The sequence below is a fragment of the Belonocnema kinseyi genome, chromosome 3 (assembly GCF_010883055.1).
Source record: "Belonocnema kinseyi isolate 2016_QV_RU_SX_M_011 chromosome 3, B_treatae_v1, whole genome shotgun sequence".
NCBI classification, from domain to species: Eukaryota; Metazoa; Arthropoda; class Insecta; order Hymenoptera; family Cynipidae; genus Belonocnema; species Belonocnema kinseyi.
Genome location: NC_046659.1, coordinates 157,421,919 through 157,430,544, shown reverse-complemented (window position 1 = coordinate 157,430,544; position 8,626 = coordinate 157,421,919). Strand labels below are relative to the sequence as shown.

General features: G+C 22.5%; 1 protein-coding gene across 1 annotated transcript in view; it reads left to right on the top strand.

The window, feature by feature from the left end:
- Positions 1-5,218, top strand: part of LOC117170238 (craniofacial development protein 1) — a 16,085-nt gene extending 10,867 nt beyond the window's left edge. The window contains exon 4 of the mRNA XM_033356867.1: positions 4,932-5,218. The gene's annotated coding sequence lies outside the window, so the exon portion shown is untranslated. The remainder of the gene's footprint in view (positions 1-4,931) is intronic.
- Positions 5,219-8,626: the final 3,408 nt, after the last annotated feature.

Genomic DNA, 8,626 nt, shown 5'->3' with positions numbered 1-8,626 from the left:
TCCATATTTTTGCTTGAAAATACTAATCTAATTTGTTCGAAAATTAAAACTACTTTATTGAAAAATCATATTTTTTCGAATATTCAACTGTTTTGTTGAAAACTTGTCTTTTTGATTAAAAGTTGTCTTTTTTTTGTAGAAAAGTCATATTTTTTGTTGAGCATTCATCTTTTTTGGTAGAAAATAAACTGTTTTGTTAAAAATACATCAATCCTATAAAAAGTTTGAATATTTGGTTAAGATTTTACAGTTTGGTAAGAAATGCAATTATTTTGTTGAAAATTAAATTATTTGATTACAAATTTAACTTTTTGATTAAGAATGCAACTATTTTATTAATAATTTAAATATTTTGTTAAAAATTCAACTACTTTGTTAAAAAATCATATTTTTTGGTCGAGAATTCAACTGTATTATTGTAAATTTGTCTTTTTGGCTTAAAAATTTATTTTTTTGGTTGAAAATAAAACTTTTTGGGAGTTTAAGCCGGTTTGTTTGAAAATTTAACTATTTTGTTTAAAAAATCATCTTTTTGGTCGAGAATTCAACTGTTTTGTTTGAAAATTCCTCCTTTTTCATTGAAAATCAAATATTTTTTTTTTTAAATTCAACTTTTTCATTGAAAATGCAACTTTTTTTGGTTACAATTTAATCCTTTCTTTGTGAAATTTGACCATTTCGTTGAAAAATTAACGGTGTAGTTAGAAAAGGGAACTATTTTGTCAACCATTTAATTATTTTGTGAAAAAATCAAATTGTTTGTTTAAAAAAGTCATATAAATCAAAAATTCATCTTTTTCGTTAAAAATACTAATCTATTTTGTTCGAAAATTAAAACTACTTTCTTGAAAAATCATGTTTTTTTCAAATATTCAACGATTTTGTGGAAATTTGGTCTTTTTGGATAGAAAATTCGTCCTTTTTGATTAAAAGTTTAATCTTTTTTGTAGAAAAGTCATATTTTCGTTTGCAAATTCAATTTTGTTGGTTGAAGATAAACTATTTTGTTAAAAATTCAACTTTTTCGTTAAAAATGCAACTGTTTTTGGTGAAAATTTAATCATTTCTTTCAGAAATTGCACCATTTTGTCAAAAACTCAACTATTTGATTAGAAAATTCATCCCATTCGATCGAAAATTAAACTGTATTGTTCATTATGTTATTTTGTTCGAAAATTAAAACTAATTTCTTGAGAAATCATCTTTTTTTGAATATTATTTTTTGTTGAAAAGTGTTATATCATATTTTTTGTAGAAATTTCATATTTTTGGTTAAATTTTTGTTCAAAATTAAATTATTTGATTGAAAATAGAACTTTTCAATTACGAATGCAACTATTTTATTAATTATTTTATTAAAAATTCAACTATTTTGTTTAAAAAATCATCTTTTTTCGGTCTAAAATTCAACTCTATTATTGCAAATTCGTCTTTTTGGGCTTAAAATTGTATTTTTTTGGTGAAAAATAATTTTTTTTAAAAATTAAATCCGTTTTGATTGAAATTTCAACTACTTTGTTGAAAAATCATCTTCTTTGGTCAAAAATTCAACTTTTTTGTGGAAAAGTCCTCTTTTTTAATTGAAAATTCATCTTTTTTGCTAGAAGTATCGAATTTTTAGATGAAGATTCAACTTTCTTCTAAAAAAATCAATTATTTGGTTGAAAATGCAACTGTTTTTGGTCAAAGTTAATTCTTTCATGTATGAAAAGTAATTTATTTTGTAAAAAAAATTGGTTAAAAACTGTTTATTCAGAAATGGAACTATTATGTTAGAAATGTGATCATTTTGTGAAAAATTCAACTTGCTTGTTTGAAAAAATCATGTATTCTGTTTCATAATTGTACTAATTTGGTTATAAAATCTTTTCTTTTTTTTTTGTAAAAAATTCAACTGTTTTTTTTTTTTTAATTTCGTCCTTTTAGATAGACAATTTATCTTTTTTGATCGAAAATTAAATTGTATTGTTGAACATTCGTATTTTTGGTTGAAAATACTAATCTATTTTGTTCGAAAATTAAAACTAATTTTTAAAAAAATCATTTTTTCCGAATATTCTTTTTTGTTGAAAAGTTTAGTATCATTTTTTTTTCGTGTAAAAATTTCACAGTTTTGGTTAAAACTTAATCCTTTTTAGTTGAAAATAAACTGTTTTATTAAAAATACACCAATCCTGTAAAAAATAGGATATTTGGTTAAGATTTCACAGTTTTTTAAGGAATGCAATCATTTTATTAAAAATTGAATTATTTGATTTAAAATAGAACTTTTTGATTAAGAATACAACTATTTTGTTAATAATTTAATTATTTTGTTAAAAATTTAACTATTTTGTTTAAAAAATCATCTTTTTTGGTCGAGAATTCTACTCTATTATTAATAATTCGGCTTTTGGGCTTAAAAATTTGTTTATTTTTGGTTGAAAATACAATTTTATTGGAGTTTAAAACCGTTTTATTTGAAAATTTAACTACTTTGTTGAAAAATCATCTTCTTTGGTCGTAAATCCAACTATTTTGTTGAAAATTCCTTCTTCTTGGTGGAAAATGCGACTGTTTTTGGTTAAAGTTAATTCTTTTTTGTATGAAAAGTAATTTATTTGGTTCAAAATTCAACATTTTCATTGAAAATTCAACTGTTTTTAGTCAAAATTTAATCCTTTCTTTCTGAATTGGGACCATTTTGTTGAAAACTCAACTGTTTTTTTTTATTTCATCCTTTTAGATAGAAAATTCACCCCTCTTGATTGAAAATTTGTATTTTTTTATTGAAAATTTGTATTTTTTTATCGAAAATTAAACTGTATTGTTAAACATTCGTCTATTTGGTTCAAAAATCCATATTTTTGCTTGAAAATACTAATCTAATTTGTTCGAAAATTAAAACTACTTTATTGAAAAATGATCTTTTTTCGAATATTCAACTGTTTTTTTGAAAATTTGTCTTTTGTATAGAAAATTCGTCTTTTTCTATTAAAAGTTTTATGTTTTTGGTAAAAAAGTCATTTTTTTCTTTGCAAATTCATCTTTGTTGGTTAAAAATAAACTGTTTTGTTAAAAATTCAACTGTCTTCTAAAAAATTAATTTTGTTGCCTTAAAATTTAAACTATTTGTTTGAAAAATCTACTGTTTTTGGTTGAATTTTAATATTTTTAGTTTGAAAATTCGACCATTTTGTTAAAATTTGAACGTTTAGGTTAGAAATGCAACTATTTTGTTAACAATTTAATTATTTGATTAAAAATGCAACTATTTTACTAAAAAAAATCATCTGTTTTGGTCGAAATTCAATTGTATTGTTTAGCATTCGTCTTTTTGGCTTACAAATTCAAATTTTTGTTTGAAAATAACATTTTTTGGAGTGTTTAATTTTTTTTTTAATTGAAAATTAATTTTTTTTTATAGAAATGACATATTTTTTGTTAAAAGTTAATCCTTTTTAGTTGAAAATAAATGTTTTGTTAAAAATGCATCAGTCTTCTAAAATAATATTTGGTTAATATTTATAGTTTGGTTAGAAATGCAATTATTTTGTTCAAAATTAAATTATTTATTTAAAAAAGGAACTTTTTGATTGAGAATGCAACTGTTTTTGTTTGAAATTTAATCTCCTTTTAAAATTCGGCCATTGGTTTAGAAATTTAACTATTTAGTAAGGGGTGGAACTAATTTATTAATAATTTAATTATTTTCTTAAAAATCAAGTATTTTTTTTTTAAATCATCAATTTTGGGCGAGAAGTCAACTGTATTATTGAAAATTCGTATTTTTGGATAGAAAAATCCTCTTATTTATTGAAAATTCATTTTTTTTAGAAATATCACATTTTTTGTTAAAAATTCAACAGATTGATGGAAATCTTGTCTTTGTGTTAAAATTTATGTATTTTGTTGAAAGTTTGTCTTTTGTGGTAAAAAAGTTAATATTCTTCTTTAAAAAATCATATTTTAGTTAAAAATTCATCTGTTTTTTGTCCAAATTTAATCCTTTTTTTTAAATTTACCATTTGGTTGAAAATTCTATTACGTATTTGGTTAGAAATGGTACTCCTTTTAAAGAAATTTGACTATTTTGTTAAAAATTCAACTTTCTTCTAAAACAATCATCTGTTAGGCTTGAAAATTCAACTTTTTGGTTCAAAATGCAACTATTTTTGGTCCAACTTTAATTTTTTTTTGTATATTGGAACATTTGATGGAAAATTTCACTGTTTGGTTATAAATCCAAATATTTTGTTGAAAATTTAAGTATTTGGTTAAAAGTTCACCTTTCTGATTAGAAATTCAATGATTTTTATTTTTAATTTAATATTTTTTTTAATGCGACCATTGAGTTGAAAATTAAATTATTTGGATAGTAAATTCGGACTTTTGGGGTAGAAAGGTCATCTTTCTTAACAATTTTGTTCCAGTGCCATCTTTTTTAGTTGAAAGTTCGACTGTTTTCTTAAAAATTAATTTTTTCTCCAAAATTATTTGATTTAAAATTGAACTGTTTGTTTGAAAATTCAATTATTTGGTATAAAATCCAATTGTTAGGTGGAAAACGAATCTTTTAGTTGAAAATTAATTTTTTTTTACTGAAAATTTCACTATTCCATTTTTGGTTGAGCATTCATCTTTTTCAGATAAAAATTCCACTATTTAATTGAAAATTCGTCTTTTTGGTAGAAAATTTAAATATTCTTATTTAAAATTTTATCTCTTTAGTTGAAAATTCAACTATTTTGTTAAAAACTAATCGATTTTGTTGAAACTGCAATATAAATTTCTCCTTGAAATCTTAGGAATTAAAATCGTTTAAAATTTAATTTAATCATCAGCAAAATTACTCTATTTCCCCTCTTTTGAGAGGATTTTGGAATGTGAAGTCTGAAAATATTATTTTAAGTCGTTTAGTAAATTTAACAAGCGAGTATAAAACTTTTCAGATAACAAAGGAGGGAGAAAATAAAGTTTGACACGCAAAAGTGAAATGCGTCTGTGAACAATTGAATAATTTTGGTTCTCGCGAAATATGATCAAATTCGAAGGCAAAGCAGACTAATGGAGATTGATTGTACATCTCTTTCGAAGTCACCTTCGTCACTTGATTTTTGACTTTTTGATGCGAGAAGTCATAATAGCATAAGGAGTACAATGCAGCTGTTACATGCAATTTGAATAATTGTTTTATAATTAGAATAAACGCTCTCAATCATGGATTGAGTAATTGAAACATGAGAATTGTTACTGAACTGAAATACTCGCATTTGCCTGAATATTTGGTCAGGGGAGAGGAAAAATGCAGAAAACCGAGGTCAAAAATTGAACTGCTTAGTTGAAAATTAAATCGCTTTCTTAAAAATGATTTTTTTTTTAAAATTGATCTTTGTTTGGAAATTTAACTAATCTATTTTTCGAAAATTAATAATCTTGGTTGAGATATCATCTTTTGCGCTTATTATTCAACTATATGGTAGAAAATTCATATATTTTGTTGGAAATTCGCCTTTCTGACAGGAGAATTAATCTTGTTTTTTTTTAATTCATTTTTTTGCTTGAGGATTCAACAATTGGGTTCAAAAATCGTCTTTTTTGTTTAATCCAATTGGTTGAATATAATTCGCTTGTTTTTTGTTGAAAATTAATTTTTATCGTACAAATTTGAGGATTACTTTTTTGGTTGAAAAAATATATTTTTTAGTTTAAAATTCTATTATTTGATTTGAAATGTAATTTTTTAAAATTGAAAATTCATCTTTTTTTGTAGAAATTTCATATTTTTGGTTAAGAGTTTATTAAGAATTGGAATTATTTTATTAATAATTTAATCACTTCGTTAAAAATGTAACTATTTTGTTTTGAAAAACCATAATTTGTTATCGAGAATTCAACTGTAATATTGAAAATTCGTATTTTTGGCTTAAAAATTTATTTGTTTGGTTGAAAGTAAAACTTTTTTGGAGTTTAAGCCTTTTTTTTTGAAAATTCAACTATTTTGTTTGAAAAATCATCTTTTTGGTCGAGAATTCAACTGTTTTTTTTAATTCCTGCTTTTTCATTGAAAATTCATCTTTTTTGGTAAAGGTGTCATATTTTCAGATGAAAATTCAACTTTCTTCTGAAAAATTTAACTTTTTCGTTGAAAATGCAACTCTTTTTGGTTAAAATTTAATCATTTCTTTCTGAAATTGCACCATTTCGTCGAAAACTAAACTATTTGATTAGAAATGGAACTATTTTGTTGAAGATTTTAATATTTTGTGAAAAATTCAACTTGCTTATTAAGAAAAAATTGTATTCTGTTTCATAATTGAACTGATTTTGTTGTAAAATCTTTTTCTTGGTCGCTAATTCGACTGTTTTTTTTAAATTTTGTCCTTTAAGATAGAAAATTCATCCCTCTTGATTGAAAATTTGTATTTTTTTATTTAAAATTTATGCTTTTCGATCGAAAATTAAACTGTAATCTTGAACATTTCTCTTTTTGGTTCAAAAATGCATATTTTTACGTGTAAACACTAATATATTTTGTTCGAAAATTAAAACTACTTTCTTGAAAAATCATTTTTTTCGAATATTGAACGGTTTTGTTGAAATTTTGTCTTTTTGGATAGAAAATTCGTCGTTTTTTTTAATAGTTTCATCTTTTTTGTAGAAAAGTAATTTTTTTTTATTAAAAATTCATCTTTGTTGGTTGAGAATAAACAATTTTGTTAAAATGCAACGTTCTTATGAAAAATTAAACTATTTTTCTAGAAATGCGACTGTTTCTTGTTAAAAATTCAACTACTTTGTTGCAAAACCATATTTTCTTGGTCGAGAATTCAACTGTATTATTGAAAATTCGTCTTTTTGGCATAAAAATTTATTTTTATGGTTGAAAGTAAAACTTTTTGGGAGATTAATCCGGTTTATTTGAAAATTCAACTGTTTTGTTGGAAATTCGCCTTTCTGGCAGGAGAATTAATTTTGTTTTTTTTTTTAATCAATCTTTTTGCTTGAGGATTCAACAATTGGGTTCAAAAATCGTCTTTTTTGTTTAATCGAATTGGTTGAATATAATTCGCTTTTTTTAGCTGAAAATTAATTTTTAATCTACAAATTTAACGATTATTTTTTTGGTTGAAAAAATATATTTTTTAGTTTAAAAATCTATTATTTGATTTGAAATTGATTTTTCTTAATTGAAAATTCAACTGCAACTTGGGTGAGGATTTAACTACACAATTCAAAATCCGGGTTGGCTTCTTTAATTCAAATGTTTGAAAAACATCTTGCGCTTGGAAATTCATCTTTTTTTTATAGAAAACTAATTTTTCTTGTTTGAAAATTAACTTTTTTCTTGAAAATTAAACTCAATTCCACAAAATTCTTCGTTTTTGTTTAAAAATTAAAAAATTTTTTTGTGTAGTTTTAATCTTTTGTTTTCAATTGTTTTGTAGAATATTCTATTTTATTGAAATTTTTCTTTTTTAGAATAAATTTTTTAAATCAAAAATGTATCTCATTTTTTCTTGAAAATTAATCTTTTTATTTAAAAAGACGAGTTGCTCTGGTTGAAAATGCATACTTTTTTGTTAAAAATAAAACTGGTTTGAAAATTCATATTTTTGGTTGAATTCAATTGTTTTTTATTTTAATTAAAAATCTGTTTCGATTAAAATATCAACTATTACATGTTTCATTGAGAATTCATCTTTCTGTTTGAAAAATAAATTACTAGGTTTAAAGTTGAATTACTTTTTTTTTTTAATTTTTTTTCAAGATGATTTATCGTTTTAGTTAATTTTTTTACGGGGAAAATCTTGTTTGTTGAAAATTCGTCTGGTTTGGTTTAATTCAACTTGTTGAAAATCATTAAATTTTTCTTGAATATCTTTTTTACTCGAAAATTAAATTATATGTATATAGAATTCAATATGGTGCCTAAATTAACTTTTTTAAAAGAATTTATTCCTCTATTTTGTAGGAAAATCGCCATTTTCAGGACATATTACTTTTTTTTTAATTTTTAGAATCTTACTGTAAAATTTTCAAAGAGCTTTAAATAATATACTAGTTTATTAGTATTAATAACCAGTAGTTGTGAAAATTTGTTCAGCATTTTAGTTCATCTCATTGGTAAAAGATTTATCTGTTTTCTGGAAAATACATTTTTAAAAATAAACATATCATTATTTTATTTTTGGTTAAAATTTTATCATTTTCAGTTGAAAATTTAACTATTTGGTCAAAAATTCGTCTTTTTTATTAGGAAATTAATCTTTTTAGTTGAAAATTTAAATACTTGTTTGAAAGTTTACCTTCTTTGCTAAAAATTCATTTTTTTGTTGATCCATCATTTTAGATGGAAACTCATCTCTTTGGGGGAAAAATTTCACTATTTTGTTGAAAATTCTTTTTTTTTGGGAGGGTTCAAAATTAATATTTTAGTTAACCGTTCTATCTTTTTTTAATTTAATTATTTTGTTAAATTTTTTTTTTCTACTTGAAAATGAACTTTTTAACTGAAATGTAAGATATTCTACTTTTTTAAAAATAAAAATTCAATATTTGGTTGAAAATTCATGTATTGTGTTGAAAATTCTTTGTTTTTTACAGAAAAATAATCTTTTTGTTTGAAAAATTTAAATACTTAGTT